Here is a 21853-nt window from a genome sequence, read left to right as displayed (position 1 = left end):
AAGAACAGGGAGCAGTTTTTAAATCGGAGAATGACACGTCAGATGAATCTTTCACAAGGACAGCTGCTGAGCGGAGGACACCCAGTCTCTGGCCTCATCTAGCACTCTCTCCTGCACCCCCGTGCCCTTTAACCCCACCAAGACAGTTCCACAGACTGGGGCTGCCTGGCCGCACGACCCCGCCTTTGTGGCCCAGCCCGGTGGTGGTTGAGCAATGAACTCCGGAGCCAGACTGCCTGGATTCGGCTCTCCATTGACTAGCTCGTAACCCGCGTAAATTGTGCATCTTTGCCCCTCGTATGCCACCTCACTGGGCTGTAACAAGAACTCAGAAAGTGAGTATTTGTAAAGGGCTCAAAACGCGCCCAGCATCCAACAAGCCGTGTACTACATACATATGCGTTCATTAAAATGATGGGTTTCAACCACCCGAAAATCCAACCTCCCTTCTATGCCTCAAAAGAAACCCTTCTATGTATTCAAAATTCAGCTGAAACCAAGTGCCCACCAACTGATGAACGTATCCATAAAATGTGGTATATCCATACAACAAAATATTTTCAGCCTTAAATAGGAATGCAGAGCAGATACCTGCTACGAACACGGATGAACCTTGACAATATATATGCTAAGTGAAACAAGCCAGATCCAAACGCCACATATTGTATGAGTCTGTTTATAAGAAATGTCCAGAATAAGCAAATCCATAGAGACAGAAAGTGGGTTAGTGGTTGCCAGGGGGTACAGGAGAGGGAAATGGCGAGTGACTGCTTAACAGACATGGGGTTTCTTTTTGGGGTAATGAAAGTGTTCTGGAATTAGATGTGGTAATGGTTGCACAACTTTGTGAATATACTAAAAACCATTGAATTTTACACTTCAAAATGGAGACATTCATGGTATGTGAATTATCTCCAAACAACAACAACAATCCAGCTAAAAGACCGCCTCTCCTCTCTGACTGCCCCTTCCTCCGGGTCCCCTGTGCAGATCACGTGCCTTGTTATAGGACTGTAAGTTGGGACAGGTCAGTTATTCCCACTGGAGTATGAGCAGCTTGAGGGAAGGAAGAGTGTCCTGTTCATCCACAGCGCCCAAGAATTTAGCAGAATGACCAGTCCCTCATAGCTGCTCCAGTAAATGCTGGTCAATATAACAAGCAGGACATCACACTTGAGGGAAGAGCAGGTTTGGGGAATAACTTATTTCCTCAAGCGTGCAGGCTCTAAAGTTCCAACCCAGTAGCAAAAAGATCGCATGCCCTGCACAGGGGCCCAACCCCGGTGAGTATTAAGATTATGTACAAAACAGTATAAAAAGCTCTTTCTTTCGCCATTGAGATTGAAACAAGCTTAGACTTGGATTTCTTTTTCTCTCCTGTCAACCAGGCTTGTTTGTGCCCGGCAAACATGCAAATCCTTAATCTGGAGACTGCTGGAGCGGTAACGATCTCTGCTCTGATAATCACTGACCCGCCAAAGCCACTGTTAGCAAGACGGGTCCAATCCAAGACCCTGGCTCAGAAGCCGCACTCCAGGTGCACACGTGGTACGAGGTAAATACATGCGCAGAAATCCCACAAAAACGGCACCTTTGTGCGAAGGCGAGCGTAGTACAGGTACATCCCTCAGAGTCAGTCTGCTAATCCTGCTGTCATCGCTGATTTGGAAAAACACGATGGCACGAAACATGTGAGCTGCCTGCAATGTTTGGATACACTTCCACCCTTTTCTTTTTAGATCCACTTTGCCTGGGGAGGCAGGTGTGAAACAATGAGAACGTCAATTTACACCTGGGTTCCACTGTGGGTCCCCTGTGAACTCAACAGTCTCCTCAAGGAGCCTTGATGCCACCTCTGTAAAACGGGGACTCTCAGTATCACAGGGATGGCGCGAGGACTAAGTGAGTTTAAGCGAGGGACCGTCGCATACGGAACTGCGGGCTGGCGCAGGACAGCTATGTGGAAAAAGGCAACCACATTACAAAGCGACTTAAAGAAAAAGCACACAAAATTTAAGAAAAAGTAAGAACTCAGGTGCTTTTTCTTCCTTTCTTCCTTTTTTAGTTTCCCCCCCCCCTTCTATAAAGTACACGCTTTGCCCATGACACGAAGTCCTTGTGATCTGGTTTCTTCCCACTCCGCCTCATCTCTCTCTGGGCTCAGGGATTCCCCCCAAATGGCAACTGCCTACCTGTTTCCATATCTCTGAGTCTCCATCAAGACTCATTCAAGAATCCCCTCTAATTCTGGAGCTAAACTGCCAGGTTTCAAATTCGGTTCTGTCCTAAGCTATGTAACCTGAGGCAAGTCACGTGACCTCTGTGTCCTTCAGTGTTCTGGTCTGTGAAATGGAGATAATAATTGTATGTACCTCATAGTGTTTTTATGCGTATTAAATGAGTTAATCTCTGTAAAGTGCTTGGAATAGGACCAGGCACTTAGACATGCTTTGTAAATGTTAAATATATTAAAGGTCTTATTTTTACGAGGAGTTCCCTAAATATCTCCCCCTTTTCCCTGCTATGCCTCTTCAGGTGAAACTGATGCTACTGACTCCAGTAGTATCTAGAACACTTCATTTTTAATGTGTCCGTCTGTCTGTACCAGACCATAAGCACCTTGAAAACAGACCTTTTCTTATTTCTAGAAGATAAATGTAGGCACAAAACAGTTTCCAGTGAATCATTGGATAAATAAGTACCTCTCTATTCTAAAAAGAACAAAAGAACTTTTTTGTTGCTTTATATGTCTCACCTTGTCTGTGAGCTCCTTAAGAACCCAGAGTATTTCTTACCCATTTCACATCTCCAGTGCCTGGTATAAAACCTACATGCACTCAGTCAATAAATGGCTGGAGCTATTACTACCAAAAAGGCCAACAAAACATATTGAATTTTCAAGAATAGTTTTGCAAGCAAACTTTAAAGCATTATTCAAGACTTGGGAAAAGCCAGGGGCACCTGGGTGGCACAGCGGTTAAGCATCTGCCTTCGGTTCAGGGCGTGATCCCGGCGTCATGGGATCGAGCCCCACATCAGGCTCTTCTGCAATGAGCCTGCTTCTTCCTCTCCCACTCTCGCTGGCTGTCTCTATCTCTGTCGAATTAATAAATAAAAAATCTTTAAAAAAAAAAAAAGACTTGGGAAAAGCCAGAGAACATTTTAATTGTCCAACATAAAGATATCATGAATTTTTATATACATATGTATATAATATGCATACATATACATGTATATATGTGTGTATAATATGTATATATGCATATAATATGCACATATGTGTATGTAATATGTATATTTATGTATATTACATATATGTATATATGTATACATATAATGTGTATACAATATACATATATATGATTATATAAAATATCATGAGAAGCAACTAAATAATCAAGCATTGGGTGCTAGTTTTCCATGTAAGACATATGCCTCTTCAAAACAGAAAACGAAGACTGAGATAAAATAGAACTCAAGGGGCGCCTGGCTGGCTCAGTCAGTAGAGCTTGTGACTCTCAATCTCAGGGTCATGAGTTCAAGCCCCACACTGGGCATGGAGCATACTTAATAAAAAAAAAAAAAAAGTCAAACGTCAAAAGCATGAAGGGACAAGAGGGCCAGGGCGCAATTAAATTAGCTACATCTAGAAGCCTGAAAGTTGCCTTTAGAGGGTAGTAAATTGTAGAACCAGCTGTTCCTAAAGATAGAAGACAGGGAAATGGAGAGAAGTTCCCCAGAATTTGAATGAATTCACTCATCATGGGCTGATAAAGTGTGGGTGTGAAGAGATAATGATATCTAGGGTCTTGTATCTGACATTCAAAGAGCTGTAACTAGAAATTCCAGGAATTACCCTAAATGACCTGACCTGGCATAACACCAAGGGTGTTCCACGATTGTAATTAATTTCTTATGGTAACTAGGTGAACCAAGCTTCCCTCAGTTTGGAACAACTGTAAACCTAAACGCATTTATCTTTCTTCCCCAAATCTACAGGGCATCATCTATCGCCAAAAATGTGTCTTCACAGGAAAATGTCAGCCTAGCACACAGAGTTCATTTCTAGTCATCTTTTAATGTTTGTTGTCTTTCCAAAGCTGTTGACAGTGTGCCTACACACCAGCATGTATTTAGTTAATAGATACCTTCTCTCTTCATGGACTTTAAAGCATTGTATAAGGATTTTCCATTTTAAATGAATTTAAGATCCAGACTTGGATCTAAAACATAGGGCACTTTCATTCTACTTAACCTAGAACTTTCAGCTGAAGGCATCTTTAGGTCTGAAAAGATTCTAACAAACTTTCTCAAAGCCCGGCTCTGCTAGAAATGTACAAATGCCAAGACACCTCTTTAAAAAAAAAAAAAAAAAAGCCTAACAAAAGTATGTATTTCAGTGACATTAGGAGGACCCAAGGAAAAATTCTCAGAACCTGGAAAGGGAGTGCAGTGACTAATATTAAGCACTGAACCCATGGCAAAGAGAAAAATAAACCGCTAATTGGGGATTTTTCCAAACTGTTAATTGGGGTGCTGGCAAACACTTGCAACCTAAGAACAGAGTTCAGTTCAACTTTGCCCTAACCTTCTCCCCCAAATCCCTTCTCTGACCCTGAATCTTCAGAAAGGAGATGGGTGCTAAAAACTAAAGGAAGAAACAGGGACGCCTGGGTGGCTCAGCTGGTTAAGCAGCCAACTCTTGATTTCTGCTCAGATCATCTCAGGGTTGTGAGATAGAGCTGGGCATGGAGCCTGCTTCATATTCTCTCCGTCTTCCTCTGCCCCTCCCCACCACCCCATTTGCAGGTGCTCTCTCTCTCGAAAGAAAGAAAGAAAGAGAAAAGAAAAGAAAAGAAAGAAAAGAAAACTAGAGGAAAAAACACTATCTGTTCAAGTTGCATGGGACTGTAGTGGTTGTGGCAAGCAAAGACTTGTCCAAAATAGCATTTTCCAACCTTGGCACTACTGACATTTGGGGACCAGTAATTGTTATGAGGGGCTGTCCTGTGCAAGTCGTTCAGCAGCATCCCCGGCCTCTGCTCATAAATGCCAGTAGCACCCCACCTTTCCCCGATGGTGGCAAGCAATAATGTCTCCAAACATTGCCAAAAGTCCCCTGGAGGACAGTCTTCCCCAGCAGAGAAGCACTGGTCTCGAACTGCCCTATATGCCAGCAATAATCTCTATCCCAAATGGGATTTAAGAATCAAGAATCAAGTCTGTAAGAACTTTGCAAGATGTGGACAAGCCATCTAACCCAGCAGTTTTCCTCCTGGGATTCAATGCCAGACTGCCTGCCCTTCTAATTCAACTTTCTTCCCCCCATTTACCCCTACCACCTTGATCTTCCCTTTAGACACCTTTCACAGATATGAACCATGCTAGTAAAGGACTTAGAGAAATGTGGCATTGTGCAAAGCATGACTAGCCCCAATCTTCCCTCCCTTCTATCCAATTTTAAAGGCAAGGAAATTGAAAGCCAGTAAGGTGAAGTTCCATGTCCAAGGTCACTTATCTGCTAAGCCAGGGACAGATCTTGGTAAGAAGCCTGGGTCCTGGTGTGCTGGTTTTCCCAAACCTGACCTCATGTAGGCAGCTTTGCAACAGTCTGAATCCTGACCACTCTTTACTCTGGGCAAGTTGCCTGACCCTGTAGTGCCTCATTTCCACATTTGTCAAATGAGGGTAACAATAGGACCTACTTCTTAGTGGTAGTTCTGTTGATTGAATAAAGTTATGCCTACCATACAGTAAGTGCTCATTCAATGTCAGTCTTCATTATTAGCTGCTATTACTTTCTGTTTTTAACTTTCAACTTCAAATATTTAGTAACAGATAGCTGTCCAGCAATTACCCAGCACAAGCCTCACCTCCTTTCTCTATGTGACTACCGAGAGTACACATTATAGCAGTTCCTCACCAAAGTCTTTCTTATTAAAAACAGAATTTAAATGATACTACATATCCTTTTGGAAAGTGACCCATCTTGTGCATAAACCCAAACCACACCACTTGGCCCAATTAAGCAATAATAAATTTGATCATGCCTCGTGGGCTCCATGGGTGTTGACACACCAGAATGCAAGACTGCAGCCACTGATGGTTTCTATAGCCATGATTACCAAACATTATCCATTGTAACTCTTCTCCCACCTCCACCCACCCACCCCTAATTATTGATGACTTTTTGAAACATTACTTTTTTGGACTTAAGTTTTTAAGTGCTTTTTAATAGCATTTTATTTCTACAGATTTAAAAATATATGCTGGAGGGTTTTTTTGTTTGTTTTTTGGGNTTTGGACTTAAGTTTTTAAGTGCTTTTTAATAGCATTTTATTTCTACAGATTTAAAAATATATGCTGGAGGGGTTTTTTGTTTGTTTTTTGGGGTTTGTTTGTTTGTTTGTTTGTTTGTTTGTTTGTTTTGGAAAAACCACTGGTGGGGGAGAAGGGCTTGCAGTGGTGGTACTAAAACAGATAAAGCTTCCATTCCTCTAAGCTCCAAAAGCCGTATGTCTTATTTGCAAACAAACCCCCAGTACTTGCTCTACAAGTCCAAAATATGGGTTTCCTAGAGATACAAATCAGCTTTTCACAATGTAGTTTAAAGTATGTCTACACTGGCTTCCAGTTTCCACTTACATAATATGCAGAAGTGCAGAGGACCCTTTGTAACATCAGGCAAGGAAGAGACAAATATATGTGCATGTTCTAAATGGACCCATTTTTTTTTAATGGCTCCATTTTTAAGGGTCAACATTTACAGCATGAATTTGCATGCCCCTAAGTGGTTGTAACTCACAAGGAAATCCAGTTTCATCCTGTAATATTTTTATCTTTTGTAATACGGGATGAATCTTTGTTCATGCGTGATTTACACTTGGTTTTCAATATTAAATGTTATTAATAAGGATTGGTATGTAATGTGAATTAAATATGTTTTCTATATTAAACATATATTTAATTATCTTGGCATATATATTTATCATGCATTAACATATGTTAACTATATAATGCAAATGTCAAACATTCCATATTGAAATATTAAGTATAAATAGGATTAATTAATTAGAAGAGATCTTCGATGGTTGAAACTATACTTAAGATTTTTTCATGGTTTTTTTTTTTAAAGATTTTAAAGTAATCTCTACACCCAACATGGGGCTCAAACTCACAACCCCGAGATCGAGAGTTGCCTGCTCTACCCATTGAGCCGGCCAGGAGCCCCAAGATTTTTTAATGTTAACCCACCAGCCCCACCATCAGTTTTCCATTCACAGCAGATACTCAGTGTCAGAATATTATTTTGTCGTTTGGGATATATAAAGGTCGCGCACCTAAACTGTATTTGTAAATGTGGCCCTAGTGAGAAAGAGAAATACAAAAGAGCTGCCTAGAAGAGGTGCCTCCCTTTTTGTTGATGGCGCTGGATACAAAGGGAAACTGAACATCTCCCTGACATGTTTAATAGGCACCCCAGTAAACACGTCAAACCAGAGCGCTTGATTCCTTCTGCCCCCTCAAACCTGCTCTCCTTCAGTCTCCCCCCTGCAGCTGGTAACTCAAGCCCGAATCCTCGATGGATTGGATGGCCAGGCCATCACCAAATCTTGCTATTTCCACCAGTTGCTGAAACTCCTGCCATTGCTGAACAGACACTGTAAAAAAGGCAGGAGGAGGCACAGAAGAATCGGACGCAGTCAACTGACTTCTCTCCACCTCCACTGTTAGCCTTTCTTGCCCGTCTGCTGGGACAACCTCCCTCCAATCCCGCCTTCACCCAGCAGTCACTTATCTTTTAACTAGCAAACCCCCTTTCATGGCTTTCCACTGGGCTCAAGAGGAACAAAATGCAAACTCTTTTCCATGGTCTTGAAAAGCCTACATATTCTAGGTCTCAGCAACCCCCACGCCCTATCTTATGACCGTCGGCCCTTCACCCCAGCACCTCAGCAACATTGGCCTTCTTTAAGACCCCCAAAATGTCGAGCTTTTTCCAGCCTTAGGACTGTCATAAATCCATCCAAGGATCCTCCTATCCATCAGATACCTTTAGCATCCATGCTCCCAGAGGAGCCTTCTTGGACCACCCAGCTAGGAGAGTCCCACCTACTACCATCTAGTTCCCAGTAGTTCCCTCTGTCTTGAATCCCATCTCCACGCCTGAAGAAAGCCCATGAGGCAGAGAACTTTTATCCTCCCCTGCATACCTGGTACCCAGGGACCGGCACACAGCAGCTACTCGCTAAATAACAGCTGAGACTGTGCCCATATAAGAAAAATAGGTCTTTCAATGTCTGGTTTAAGCCAGTTCAGTTCATATTAATCTTTTTTTTCAAGTATACCTATTTCCTAGGTCTGTATTTTGATAAATTTTTCTAACTCGTAAATAACAACGCCAGGGCTATCTACATAGTATACTGTTAAAGATAAGTCTAATTTAACATTTATGTGCTGTTCATTTTTAATGTCCCATTCTGTACATATAGTAAGTAATAAAATGATTTGCAGGAAGGACTATCATTATTAGCTGTTTATTAGGTATACTTCATTTTTTTTAATTCTTCAGCCAATTTTCCAGTGACTATCAATTGTGATGATAGCTTCCAAATCAACTTGGAAGTGAAAAAAATCCAAATAATTCTCACTTGGCCACAAGCCATGATCGACGAAAGTCAAAAGTACTAAATCCAGGATCTTCATGTACCTTAAGCAGAATTTATATACTTTTGCCTTTTTCTTTTTTTTTAATGCAAAGAACCTTGCTGGATGGAGTATATACCCACCTTCAAGCCCAGTTCTACCGTTTCCAAGCCTAGGAGCCACAGGATTCTACCAGCCATTGGAGAAGCTCTTTCCAGGGCTATGTTATAGCCCTAAGAAAAGGCAGGTGGACACACAGAGAGCTGTGCCACCAAGGACCAAGAAGTCCAGTTTTGCCAAACCAAGTTAACCGTGGAAAGGGAGACAGCAGGGCCAGAGCTCAAGTGCAACAGATCAGAGAGGTGTTACGCCACTCAGTAAAAGGCAAGACCGAGGTTTTGTGCAAAAGTGATGGGGAAATATTAAAGACACAGACAATGACACCACCACTCACTGCATGCCATGTCAAGGCAAAATACCTAAGTGAGCTCTGCAATCAAGAAAAATCTAGATGGAGTCCTGTAATAGCAATAAGCATTTGGCAAAATCTCAAAGGTCAAAAGGGATTATTTAAAAAAACAAAAAACAAAACTTGACAGTCACTTCCAGAACAATCATTAATTACAATTAAATGACAATAGAAAAAGTAATAAAGTGTATAGTACCATGAGTTAGACAAGTGTAATTATCTGTAGGGCATGCAATTCACAAGACTGGTTCAAAACAGGGCTGTAAGAATTACATGGAAATCACAAAAAGATTGCCAAAGACAAGGCTTTGATTTGGAAACAGCAGAGTGCTGAAATGATTGCGCCATCCCCACACTCAGCCCTGCCTTGCTCTTTACGTAGTCATCAGCCTCCATCAAGGGCTCCTGGTGGCACAGAAAACAAGAAAACCAGAGAAAATATGGCAGCTTCCTACAGGAGGTCTGGGAGAAAATCATGCTTATTCAGAAAGATGTGTTTGTGGTTGTATTTTGAGTAGAACACTCAAATCATACTACAATTCCAGTCGTACCTGTGCTGTGCAAAAGCCTCTGGGTTTTATTCATTCATTCGACAAATATTTACTGACTACCTACTTTGTGGCAGATTCCACCCTAAGGTACTCGGGATACATCAACAAATGAAGCAGGCCCTCTCCTGGAAAGAGACAGTGAACTGTATCATTATACAGCATGCTAAGAAGTACCAAATAGAAAAATAGAGCAGGGTAGGGAGATAGAGAGAGCCAACAGGAAGGAGGAAGTACTATTTTAGATAAAGGGAGGAAGAACAAAGACTTGAAAGAGGTGAAAAAGTGAGCCAGGCAAATATTTGGGGAAAATGGTTCAGAGACAGGGAACAGCCAGTGCAAAGGCCCTGAGGCATGAAACCGTGGCTAAAGCAGAGTGAGTAAGGGAACGAGTGATAGGAGGTGAAGTTAAAGAGGTAATGGGACTAGAAACAGAGTGCCTCACTGGCTTTGAGTGAGATGGAGGGGGCATCGCAGCAGGGGATTGACATGATCTGACTTCTGTTTTAAAATAATCTTTCTAGGGTGCCTGGGTGGCTCAATCGGCTAAGTGTCTGCCTTCCGCTCAGGTCACGATCCCAGGACAGGATCGAGTCCCTGCATCCACTCCCTGCTCAGCGGGGAGTCTGCTTCTGCCTCTACCCCTCCCTCCTGCTCGTGATCTCTCTCTCTTGGTGTCTCAAATAAATAAAATCTTAATAATGAAATAAAATAAAATAATCCTTCTAGGGGTGCCTGGTGGCTCAGTCAGTTAAACACTGATTCTTGAATTTGGTCATGATTTCAGGGTCCAGAGAGATGCAGTCCTGTGCTGGGATCTGCACTCAGCACAGAGTCTACTTGAGATTCTCCCTCTCCCTCCGCCCCACTTGCACTCTCTCAAATAAATAACACCTTGAAAAAATAATAATTCCTCTAGATACCATGTCTAGAACAGTGTGGGGGTGAGGGCAAAGGTGGAAGCAAGGAGAACAGAAAAGCAGATTGTGCAGTTCTAAGGACTAGTTAGCTCAGGGACTAGCTCTAGTCAGTGGAGAAAGGGCAAGACCCACAACAAATTACTAGGCCATGTGAGAACCTGGGCATTACGACTAATTTCAGGGTCTGTGTGCCTCCTACAGAAACTACTGGAGAGTGATTCCTCCTGGGTTCCTCTGGGAAGGGTGCTGTGCTGGGAGGATATTCCAAGATCCCTGCCTTCCCAGGCTTGGTCTCAGCGCTGGGAGGGCCATCTCTACAGACAGACGACAGACAGCAGAGCAACTGCAAAGACACAGCACAAATCCGAGCTGGTAGGTTCAGTTTACTCACTGGCAAACCTACACATAACCTGAGGTGGATCCTGGAACCCACAATGAAGGGCAAAGAGCAGAGGAGGCGCCTGAGCCAAACTATTGTTTGCACTAAGTGGGTAGAATCCCTTTGCTCTGCAAACAGGATTTCACTAGAAGCGATTCTCTCAACAGTTCTTGATCATCTGACTGCCTTCCTCACCACTCTCCTTGGCCAAGGGTACTGCGCCAGCCCACGGACAGAACCACACCACTGTGGCTCACAGATCTGTGTGTTCACCTGACATTATTTCCTCTCTTGGATCTCTCTGTTCATCTCCCCTAATTTGGAGAAAATGCTCTTTTTCCTAATAAATTATCTAATAAATCCCTCCTAATTTTGAGAAAATGCATTTCTTCAGCTTCTCATAGTCACCTAGTAACAGGTCTGAGCTTTTTAAAGGATATTAAAGAGCAGAAAGAAGAGGTATGAACTTTTAAACAACGCAATGGGCACACCATAAAAATTCACCCCCTCTCTATCCCTGGCCTCCCCCACCCCGCCATGCCTTCAGAGGCTGGACTGTGGATAGGGCTTCTGTTCTGGCTCAGCCCTGCCTGAGTTCACTACAGCTCCATCATATTTCCTTTATTTAACAATTTGGGGTAAAATGCTTGTTGGGGAGGGGTGGAGAAGTCATGCAAATAAATATGTATAGTCAGGGTGCCTGGCTGGTTCAGTCCATAGAGCATATAACTCTTGATCTCAGAGTCCTGAGTTCAAGCCCCACATTGAGGGTAGAGCTTACTTAAGGAAGAAAAAAACAGTATAATACATACCCATGGAATGCAAAAATGCCATTATTTTAGATGGCAATGTATCTGGGCTAAGAAATTTTTTTTTAATTTTATTTATTTATTTGTCAGAGAGAAAGAGAAAGCACAACCAGGGGGAGGAGGAGGCAGAGGGAGCAGGAGAAGCAGGCTCCCCACCAAGCAGGGAGCCCAATGCGGGGCTCGATCCCAGGACCTGGGATCACAACCTGGGCCGAAGGCAGACGCTTAACTGACTGAGCCACCCAGGTGTCCCCAGGCTAAGAAATTCTTATTTATTAGGCACTCAACTATATACCAGAGACACTGAGGAATACAAATATTATTCAGACACAAATCCTATCTCCAAGGAACTTAATTTGTGTTTGGTAGGGAAAACAGTGAATGTACAAAAGTAAGAAGTGATATAAAATGCCATGGGAAATACACAGATAAGGCCTGTGGCAGGTCTAAGAAAGGCCCATATTATTTATTATGTTATGACTAGCTAATACTAACCAACAAAAGTTGTAACAGCAACTATTGAAGTTTGATGTAGTTAGGGTCTTTTACACAGAATATTTCTACTTTGCATTAGCCCTTTCCGAGAAATTTTTTTTAGAGATCTTATTTTTTTAAGTAACCCGTACACCCAATGTGGGGCTTGAACCTACAACTCTAAGATCAAAAGTCACATGTTCTACCAACTGAGCCAGCCAGGCGACCCACCATTTCTGAGCATCTCTACTCAGTTTTCAGCAGGACACCTGGTGGTCTCTCACCAACAGATACAACAGTTATTATTCCTTTTGTTTCTAATCAACATCTTTTATTTACCTAGAGAAAGAAAAAAAGTGTACCTTGGTGATTCTAAGTAACATTTTCTCCACACAACTAAAATACAAAAACCAAAAGTAACTTAGCAAAGTAGTGCCTGTGTGCAAAGGCAATGGCCACTTGGTCAACGCCCACCAGCAAGGTTAGAAAGAGAATCCTGGATTCCAACCAGCAGAAGAGGTCGTGAAAGAAAACTCTTACAGGAAGGAGGGTAGTGAGACAAGAATTCAAACACAGAAATACATCAAAACATGGTACACGTGCCTACCATGTTGACTATGCGCCACATTCTACGGACTTCGTGCCCAGCGCCATGCCAAGCTCTGCTCATACAGCAATCTAGTTATTCCTTAGAACAGCCCCATAAGGCGGACATTTTTACAGTTGGGAAAATTGAGTCACAGAGAGTTTTTCTGGTTTTTGTGTTGTTTTTTAGGTAACCACCTAAAGTCCCCTCACTCATAAGTGACACAGCCATGATGTGAATCAAGGCAGTCCATACCTTTAGCCACTCTACCAAGGAGTTTAAATTTAGCGCAACTGTCATCCCTTTTCCCCAAACTGTAGTTTTCACTCTGGCTAACCACCTTTTCTTTCTTTCCACGTGTGACCAAATTTTGCTGATTACTCTGAGAACAATCTAGTCCACAGACGTGAGCTCTCCTCTGTGTCAGCATGCTACAGCTTTTGTGTTCTATAATCTAACTGAACTCCAAGGAAAATTCCCAACCACCAGATTCTTCCCTGGGAAAGTCTACAATAGTGAGATCATCTGCATGGAGATATATATCATAGATATCAGCTGGTAGAGTAAACACACACACACACACACATATCAGGCCATTGAATTTTCTGTTAATAATAAGTTGCAGTGCCCCATTGAGTTTCCTGTGCCACCAAATCCTTCCAGTTACAGTTACACAAAGGCCACTTTGTCCTGGGAAGCCTACTAAGAAGATGGGCCTACTCTTGGCAAGAGCTTGGTGTACCAAGAACCATGCTATTATTTTTAAAAATAAATAACAAACAGAAAAAAATATTAGTTAAGCCATCTTTTCGAGAATCACAGCACTATTATCATCACAGGGATCCCTACTTTTAGAAACATGAATATCTGACCTGAGGGTGAAAGGCTCAAATAAACATTTTCAGAATGATCTCAGAGAAGAAGCACCTGAAAAAAAAAATCTTCTTCATTTTTTTAAATACTTTTTTTTTTCTTTTGGCATGATGTGAAATGCTTTACAAAAATGATTGAGCCAGGTCTCAGTGCTCTGAAAGGTAAATATTTTTATTCTAATTTTTACAGGTTGGCATTTCCTTGGTCAGGTGGAGAGGCATCCTGTTCCTGTTTTGGTGCACAATGCCCCACATTCATCACACCTCAACCACTGCCCATTGGCACATACAGTTAACACTTGCTCACCCACATATGGATTATCCAATTATCCATAGTTTCTGGGACCATGCTGTCTTTCTCCCCAGTTGGTGGAGGAATAGGAGCAAAACTGACTACTAGCCAAAGCAAAGCACAGTCAAGAAGCTAGAACTATCAGCAACTCCCCTTTCATTCAACATATACACACCTGGCACCTACCATGGTCCTAGTATTGGGCCATCATGTTCCTAAGAATCACAGAAACTATCCTCAAAGACAAATAGTATGATTTGCAGAGACTGGAGATGGTTTTCTTGATTAATGTGAACAGCTGTAACTTATAAATAAGAGATGTATTTTGCACTATCAGGACTCTGCTAGGACCAAAGGATTCACATTTTCCCAAAATCACAAAGGGTATTCAGGGTTACACCAGCCCTTTGTCCTCTCCTGATGTCATCTCTCTTAACTGGCCTTCAGAAAGGTAGAGACTGCACTTCTGATTTCTAGAATGACTTCACTCTTAAAACATGATAGCGTTTATCAAAAGAGCAACCATGAACTACTGTCAATTCTGGGACAGTAGCCATTTACTTATGTTTTGTATTTTACAAACATAGAAACTGCGTACGTCTAAACAAACCTACAAATCATTTTTGCACAAATGAAGTTCCTGTGATGACAACAACAGAATATTCACAGCAACAAAACCGAATGCTCATATTATACACAGAAACCGAGCTGTGATTTTTTATTTTTATTTTTTTTAGGTGTCCTTAAGCCACGGGAGAAAAGACAGAGTGGAAGGCGGTAACGCAGCTGAAAGTCTTCCTTTTGTCATCAGTTTCCTTCTGGTCCTACCAAGGGATGGTATCTTCAACCCACTCAAATTAGCCATCTATCACAGTATACGAGGAGCATTTGAATTACAAAAGGTGGGGGGGCAGGGTGAGCCTCTAAATCCTACAGTTGCCAGTCCACCTGCATCAGTTTGAGGGCATTAATAAATCTCCACGGGAGCTTTCCAGTGCATTCCACATCGCTAGCAGTATTTGGAACTCACCTGTTTCTCCGCCACGTACTCCTCCAGACACTCTCTCCCCTTCTACTTTCACTGGAGAATTCCTCCCTCACCCCTTTTTCAGGACAAAATATAAAAGGTCCTAAAAAGCAGGGGCACGTCGACTGCCAGGGGAAAGACTATCCTGTCCCTCTGTCTCCTCTCCCCCATACAGATGCTGACAGAAACGAAGGGGAAACAACTATGAGAGAAACAAAAACCATCAGAAATCCAGTGCAGACCCCCTCAGGAGAGTTCTCCTGACAAGATGATTCAGACCACACACATGAAAGTGGCAGGGTGCCATTTCCCCCTAAATCCCTCTAGCCTGCGATGTCTTCAACAACTGTGAGGTGGCACTGAACAATTACTTACTGTCATTCCCACGACAGTTCTTTGCCAGAGAACGTAAAGGCCTCCTACCTCACAACCCAAGTCATTCCCGCATTGCCCTTCTTCAAAGTCTTTTTTCCAGTTGTTCTTTGAAGCAATTACTCTGAGCAGGTGGTTGTGGGACTAACCCGTACCTCTTACAATACTAAACCAGAAAATCCACACCATCATAAGACACAGAAACTGCTCCCAAGAGGAAAAATCTCTCTTCCTCAGGCCAGCGGTTGAAACGTTCCAGTAACCTTTAACCTGGAACCATTCTGACAACCACTTTTTCAACTGCATGCACGTCTTCACTGGAGCTTAAATGTTTGGCACACAAATTCTAGATTCAGGCAAAACACATCCTTTTCCTAAATCTTATGAATGCCAAACTTAAGCCCTCTGCAAAGTTTTTTTTCTAGGATTATGCACCGTCTGGGAAAACCTCATCACAGTTTCCCTTGAACCTTGTGTCCGAGTTTGGGATCTCCTTCCTCCTACCAGCACCCCTACATCTATCTACTCTTCTGCCTGTTCCTGAAAAATCAGAAGGAAGGGGAAATGTGGAGGTGGAGTCGTGTCTCAAACAGGCAAATACTTCCCTCTAGCAGTAGAACCTCAATCATTTGGGACTCGATCTTAATCTTCAGATCAGGAGTAGAATTTGGAAAGCAAACACATTTTGTAAAATAAAATAATAATAATTTATCTACTTTAACCTTCTAATCTTAAACTACCTAGAACAGGTTCCATTACTAATAAACCAAAGAGAACAGTCTAATCTGAATGTTCTTATCATGCGAGGAAGAAAAAAAAAATGTGAGTAGTTTAAACACTAGTTAGAGCAAGTATATAGGACACGTGTCCAGAAGCACAGTTTCCTTGCTTTCTATCTTGATTCAATCTTTGTCACCAACTGTTTTGGTCACAATCCTTTCAAAATGTAGCCGAGAGCAGTGCAGTACGAAATCAAAAACAAATACGTTGACTATTAAAACTGTAGAGATTGGAGTATAAAGATGATGCCAGATTTTCAATCCTACAAGCTTCAGAAAACTCGCGAACCAAGCGGAAGCTGCAGTATCCTCAAAATTTGATTTGTTTTCCACGTACATGAAGAAAGACTCTTGAACATAATGAATTTATGAGCAGCCGAGTCAGGTAAGGAAGCATGACAGGGAGGCTAGCAGCTTTGTTGCCCTCTGCTTATTTCCTCATTTAACAGATCTTGAACGTTAATAATGAAGCTAGGCTTTTGTGAAATTTCTGATTCCTCATTCTCCCGTATGCAGTTATTAAGACAAGGAGGCCAACTGTGTTCCTATCAGAACAGGGTGAATGAGGGGTAAGGTGGACAAGAAAGGATACACATTTCTCTCTTTTTCCTCCTGTTTCCCTTTCAGACTGAGTTGGTTTTGTTTCCCTCCAAGATTTCTGACCATCAATCTGACCAAAATTGTTCTTTAAATTAACAGCAACACAAACTCCCACAAAGCGCTATCTCATTGCGGCGTCCAGAGGCTGTGCTGTCCACCACTGACAATCTTTCACCTGTTAGAACCGAATGGGCACCTGCAGTTCGCAAATGCTCTCGGTCTAAGTGCAATTGTGCTTAAAACTTCTTCATGTCTGGGTTATCAACCCTTTGCTTTCTCTCTCCTGAAAAATATGTGTGACTCCAGCAGGGAACACATTTCTTTTTTCTTTCTTTTTTCTTTTTTTTTTTGCTAAGTGAAATAAGTCAGTCAGAGAAATAAAGAACACATTTCTAATCTGCATTCCTGCTAAAGACAAATGAGTGAGTCATTCAGATGCCACTAGAAAAAAATTGCTTGATTTTTCATAAAAACCAGTATGGCCTATAAGTAAATACCTTAAGGACACTACCTTTCTATCACTTTGATAAGCCTCAAGAAAGAAGCCACATCCCAAATGTCTTGGGACAGTACCCAAGAGTAGATGAACTTAGTTACCTAATTTTAAAAAATGAATCACTTATTTGAAAAATTCCATGTCATTTATTTTAACTGATTTCTTAAATATCCGGTGACTGGTGATTTGTCAGCTGTCATAATTCATCAGCCCTACACTTTCACACAGACTGAATTTGTAACTTTAAACAACTAAACCTCCTTCGCTCAGTGTTACCTTTGGAGGTAAATTTGTGCAGCAAGACATCCCTCTTCATTCCCCCCACCTTAACATTTAAACGAGAGAGATGCCTGTCATGAGTATTTCCTCAATCTCACTTTAATAATCTGATTCTAAAAGTCACCTGTGCCTCTGGATGGCCCAGTCATGTCTTTTCAAGGGCGAAAAAAGAAATCTGTTTCTTGTGGAAAAGGTTTCATCACCAGAGGAAACATGATGGGTCTGACTGTGTATGATTTTCTGCTTTTCCAGAAGCTGACGTTTTTAAAATCTTTTTATAAACCATTTCTTTCCCACTAAATAAACCAGAGTTGGAAGGAAAGTGTTACAATGAGGGAGATCAGGGCTAAAGAGAGAAAAAGAAAAAAAATTTTTTTTGAAAACTGGGACCCAGATGTAAGATTAAGGGAAGGTAGTTAGAAGGATTGCCAAAAACCACCTTACCTTTGTTATGTATTTGGAGTCGCCCACTTCAGAAATTAACACCATTCACAGCCCGGTAGCAAATTACACAGCTAGGAAGTAACCTACATCTTCTCGGCCTCCCTCTTTTTAATGTAAAACCAAAATAAGGAGTGTCCAGCTACTCCCCACTGCGCCGCTTAAAGCAACAGATCGTTTTAGGCTTAACTCCCAGGCTCTGGGAATTCCAGTTTGTCAGAATGTCTTAACCTTGGAAACCTGCGGAGAGAAATTCTCTCAACAGGACAACTCCCCAAGCCCCGGCTTCTCACTGTCCCAAAATGCACATTCCAAAGTGGGAAGCGGGAGCGATAACCAGAAGGCAGCTTTCGGGGGCTAAATTCCTGGCGGGAGCGAGAACTGGAAAGCGCGGCGACTCCACTGGCCGAGAGACGCCGGGTCCGCAGCCCGGCGGAGACGAGTGGCCCCGGGAGCCCGGCTGCGGCGGGCGCTGCGCACGGGGAGCGCTCCGTGTCTGGTCTCCGAGCTCTTCCCTGTTCCCCTCCTCCCTCCTCCCGCCGCCCTCCCCCAGCCGAGGCCATTCGCCTCACAGTAGCAAGGTTGTCTCTCGTCTACTCCCTTCCCTTAAACTCACCAAACCAGATTTTTACTCCCAACACCAGCAACTTCCCGTAAATCTGCACTGAAATTTTATCCTGCTCGCTGAGCCTCCGCTGGCTAAAGGCCAGTGCAACATTCCTGTTGTTTTAGGAGCTCAGATACCTTTGCTGAAGGTTAAGGGGGGGGGGGTGGAATCTGCCCGGACGGCAGAGATTTGGGGACTTCACCAAACAGACTTCTCGCCCGCTCCAAAAGTCACATCCATTTCTGACATCCAGACATGGCCCCAGAAGTGGCACCTGCTTCACCTGAGGACATCTGCCCTCAGACGTCTGGCCCCCTTTGGGCTGTTTGGAGAAACGAAGCAGAACCATGTTGGAGGAATAAGGAACCTGCTGTTGAATGACGAGCCGATCAGTAACCACCCCCACCCCCAGCCCGGTTCTTCCCCCGGGTACACGAGCCGTTTAACCAGGTAGTCTCACAGCCGGCCCCGCGGCGGGCCTGGAGGAAGGGGGGACCTCCCAGAGTGTCCTTACCTGAGGCACAGCAGCGCTTGGACGGGCGCAGGAAAGAACGTCACGCGGCCGAAACCCTGACCTTTGCCGGGGCCTTCGCAGCAGGGCCTGGGGCCTGGGCGCTGCTCGTTCAGAAGCGGCTCATTTTAATGCGCCCTGACCTAAAGTTACAGCTGGTTTCTAGAAAGGGAACAAAAAACACTGCCTTTAAAAACAGCAGCCAAGCCCTCCCTTAACCTGGCCTGATCTCTGGGGACTTGGCTCGAACCCCCACCCCATCCCCATCCCAAAGAAACCCGCAATCTGTGCCCCACCCCTTCGCGTTACCTGTTTATACAAGAGTTAAGGAGCCTCACGCATTTCAATAGAGCGCTAAGCCTGTTTGTAGGCGCGTAACCGGCCAACAGGAATCGAATTCTGTGACTAAACAAACTAGAAGAGGAAGCAGGCACCACCAGGAACCTAAAACGGAGTTGTGATTTCGGGTTGCAATGTCACCAACTGAGAAAAAAAAAAAAGTACGGTTTCTCACTGGGCTATTTTAGTGAAGGACTAGTCCAAAAATGTTTTTCTGCTGGTTAGATGAGTTAGTACATAAGAAGGACTTAGAACAGTGCCTGATACATAGTTAGCAGCCATTATTATTATTATCATCATCATTATCATTATTATTTGTATTTGTAATATGGCTTTTCTCTGAAGAGGACAGGGTATGATCAGAGTTGGAAGTGGACTCTAGACCCATCGTTGCTGCTCACTAGCTTTAAGGCAGGGAGCAGGGGTTTTTTGATCTCCCAGCTTCCAGGAGATTTCAAGGATGAGACTTTTGCTCAGTTTCTAGAAGATTCCAAAGATGAGATTTTTGCTCACAGTCTACATTGTAGACAGTTTTGATTACAATGGAAAGTAAAGTTCCTGTAAAGGAGTGTCTAGCTGATTTTCATCTCACTTAAAAGTTGCAAGATTGACAAAATACATGGCGATAAATTGGCCTGTGCATTCCATGAAGTTCAGGAATAGGAAACTCAGGACCAGCAATCAACCTTAGATGGGTGCTTCATGCTAAACTGAATTTAGGTAACTCCATTTGCTTGCTGCCTGACCCTGGGAAAGTTATTTATCCTATTTAGTTAGAAGCTGACCCAGGCCAAATAATGGTCTTTGCCATTTGAAAAACAGTGTGAAATAGGGGGAAATAATTCTTAAACCCCTCATAAATATTAAAAAGGGGTTATTGAAGGCTAAAAAAATGTGATCAGTGCTGACAGAACACTCTTTTTCCTCCACTTAGCTTCACCTTGAAAGAAAGAAACGCCATCCCTTTTACGTTAATGAGGCTCTTGGTGCTTTAGCCAAGCACTTTCACCCACCTCATCTTATCTGATCTTACAAATCAATCCTGCGAGCTACTTTACCCCATTTTACAGATGAAGACACTCAGGTCCATTAGTTCAAGTTTCACTGCATAGTGAGACCAGGACTAGTTGCAGGTTCTAGTTAAATCTAAAAGCATCATTTGCCAGCTTTAGGAAAAATGACCCCTCAAAACCAGTAGAGAATTCTCAAGCATTTTAGATCCCTTTGGGTTTTTTATCTTCCCTAATGGGGGCAAGATTTAACTCAGATCAATTAAACACCTTTCTGGGTTCATTCCTCAACAATTCAGGGGAGAGCAAACTAGCTGCAGCAGGCAGCGAGGATATACTGAGGTTATGGTACCATCTAAGGGTTCACACTGCCAGGCGTGAACAAGGGCTCCGCAACCTTAAGGCAACGTACGCATTTTTCAGATTTTTCTTTTCTTTTTCAGAAGTGTCTGGTTTGTGGTCTCCAGAACCTTTCACTGTCAGGGATGCTTTGAGTTAAAGGATTCGAGAGAGGCCATTCTCCAGCTTACTGATTTTTCCACCTGAGGATGGGATTTTCCATAAGAAGCCCTGGGCCAAAGCCTGGAGAATAATGACCAGGAATCATACAGTGAGTGTGAAAGTGTGGAGGTCTGTGACTCCAGGTGACCTTGATGGGGGCACAAGTCCCTGGAAGGAAGTCCGGATGGCAGTTCTGAGTCCGTTTCTTTCTCTCGAATGTTGCCTGGCACTTCTGCTTCTTCTTTCTCAGTGTTGCCCACCGCCACCTATTAAACGGTCATAATCTTTGTTCCTAACTACTTCCCACTGTCGTCCCCAGGAGTATGTGAAAATCAAACTGACTTTTTAAGCAGCAGGCTGTAACAAAGAAATGTCCGCCAACATCATTTCTTCTTTGTCGCTGAGCCTTGATGCCTGTTTTTATTATTTTCATTCTCAGGCAAATCCCATGATCCTGGGGCATTTTAGGTTTGCAGACCCCTGCTTTCTGCTTCCTTCTTTCCCTTCTGCCTGTAAGGCAAAGTGCTAGAGTGAATGCAAACAGCATAGAGCTTGGTTTCGCAGATTTGAGTTGGAATCTCAGTTTTATCCCAGCTATGTGATGCTGAGCAAACGGGTTAACTGCTCTGAGCTTCACAGCTTCATTTATAAAGTAACAGCAGCTACTTCCCCAGATTTTTTTAAGAGTTAATGAGAGGCGCAGTCTTGGCACAGTTCCTGACACAGGTCTGTACTCAAAAAATGGTATTACCCTTTGTACCCGGAAAAAAACTACTCCAGGCTCCAGAGAATCTTCCTGCCCATGTTTAAATCTCAGATCGAATGACACTATTTCAAGAGGCTCTCATCAACAGAGGCAAAATGAAGGTATAATAATAACCACTCATCTCCATAGC

General features: G+C 43.0%; 1 protein-coding gene across 1 annotated transcript in view; it reads right to left on the bottom strand.

The window, feature by feature from the left end:
* The window catches only part of RBM47 (RNA binding motif protein 47), a 158611-nt gene extending 139062 nt beyond the window's left edge, over positions 1-19549 (bottom strand). Inside the window, 2 exon segments of the mRNA XM_034671911.1 lie at positions 19111-19269; positions 19417-19549. The gene's annotated coding sequence lies outside the window, so the exon portion shown is untranslated.
* Positions 19550-21853: the final 2304 nt, after the last annotated feature.

This window comes from Ailuropoda melanoleuca, chromosome 11 (genome assembly GCF_002007445.2).
Source record: "Ailuropoda melanoleuca isolate Jingjing chromosome 11, ASM200744v2, whole genome shotgun sequence".
Taxonomy (NCBI): domain Eukaryota; kingdom Metazoa; phylum Chordata; class Mammalia; order Carnivora; family Ursidae; genus Ailuropoda; species Ailuropoda melanoleuca.
This window is presented reverse-complemented; position numbering and strand designations above follow the sequence as displayed.